The following is a 1,579-nucleotide window of genomic DNA, read 5'->3' as shown; positions in this document are numbered from 1 at the left end:
GAGCCCCAGACCCCTCCCGCACTGTAGAGGGAAGGTGCCAACCCAGGTGGGTCAGAGCCAAAGGGATCTGGGAGGGTCCTGGGTTCAGATCCTGCCCTGAGATCCCAGCTCTGGGTGTGACCTGGGGGAGGCACATTCGCTCCTCCACCTCCCCAGCTAGGACATCGGGTGACAAAACCAGAGCCCAACGGCAACCCCGGCAGTCGTGTGTCAGACGAGGTGCAAACGGACAAAGGGCACCTGGCACAGACCTGCTGGAGATGCCTGTTGTGCTGTAGCCTTGGGATAACCTTTGCCTTCCTCCCATGGAGCCCAGCTGAGGTTCTCCCAGTGGCCCTGGAGACAGGGCTCCCTCCCCTCCTGCCTGAGATCTCTGGTGCGGTGCCAGCTCTCTGCCGCAGGGCCTGGTGGAAGTGTGAGGAGTCTTGGTTGGGTCTCACACAGCCCTGATCACATCTCCCTTCCCTTGTGTCTTCCAGATGAATTTGCCATTGCTGAGTACAGCGCCCCCTGCAGCAAAGGTAGCGTATGAAGAGACGACTGTGAGGTTTTCAGACTGCTCAGGGCTGCTCAGTTAGAACAGTGCTGAAACCCAGCCTGAGTCTCCTCAGCCTGTCTGAAGGGTTGTAAAAGTTGCTGTTCTCTTTTGCCCCATGTCCTGGGGTGGTCTGCCAGCACCCCTAAGTGCTCAGGGGAGAAGGGAACACCAACTCCCCCGCATTGTCAAGTTCCAGATTCAGGCCTTGAGTCTGAGGCAGCAGGCTTGGTTAGTCCCAAGATTACGTTCTCCCCCTCAGTCAAAACAAGTCTCTGCTTCTTTCTGTGTCTGTTGCTGGGACAGAGCAAGAGCAAGTCCTTCCAAAACCCAAGCTTGGGATCCCTCTTCTCATCAGGGCTTTTTTTAAACAGGCTGCAAAGCAAAACAGATTGATGAAAAACCATCTTCCAGGGTTGGGGTGACTCAACACTGCTGGGAAAGGGGTCGGGGCTGAAGCCCTGAATGTTCTAGGGATGCGTCCGGCCACTGTGGTAGAGAAGCCATAGTCTGGTCAGGGCAGTGTCTCTGCAGCTCCAGAATGAGGTGACCTACAAGAGGGAAAGCTTCCCCTCCATGAGTCATTGATTCCTCTGTAACTCTCTCACATTCTCTTTTCCCCATCATAGCCAATGTTGAGCAGGAAAATGCGTGAGTGATGGAGCTGTATTCTGGGCCCTGCTGAATCCTCTCTGCTCATCTCTGCATGCAGCAATTCCCCCAGGCGAAGTGGTTTGATATAGTGGTGAGGAAAACCCCTCAGCACCATATAATTAATGTTATAAATAAATTGTCATGATTCTGATCAGATGCTTGTGGCCTCTTTCCTGGTTACTAAGGCTTATCCCTTCTCCCCTGTTGGGATCAGATTGCAGGATAGTCTCAACCTTAAAACAGATCCAGAGCCGTTCCCAGCCATCGGTGCCAAGGAGGGGTTGGCAGGACATCAGAAGTGACTGGAGACAGAGGGTCTCTCTGGGAACAGCCCTGGTGCCTGTGATCTGTGAAGATCTGTGCATCACATGGGCCTGTTTAGTTGTGCAG

The 1,579-nt window shown here is 54.0% G+C and overlaps 1 long non-coding RNA gene across 1 annotated transcript; it reads left to right on the top strand.

Annotated features, from left to right (window-relative positions):
- The first annotated feature begins 43 nt into the window (after positions 1–43).
- LOC113405265 lies at positions 44–1,340 on the top strand. Its single transcript, XR_003369468.2, has 2 exons — positions 44–521; positions 1,165–1,340. It is a non-coding gene; the product is annotated as an uncharacterized LOC113405265 (long non-coding RNA).
- Positions 1,341–1,579: the final 239 nt, after the last annotated feature.

This window comes from Terrapene carolina, unplaced genomic scaffold, assembly GCF_002925995.2.
Source record: "Terrapene carolina triunguis isolate 2854851 unplaced genomic scaffold, T_m_triunguis-2.0 Scaffold34803, whole genome shotgun sequence".
NCBI lineage: Eukaryota > Metazoa > Chordata > Testudines > Emydidae > Terrapene > Terrapene triunguis.
The sequence above is the reverse complement of the archived record's forward strand: the minus strand, read 5'-3'. Positions and strand labels throughout refer to the sequence as shown.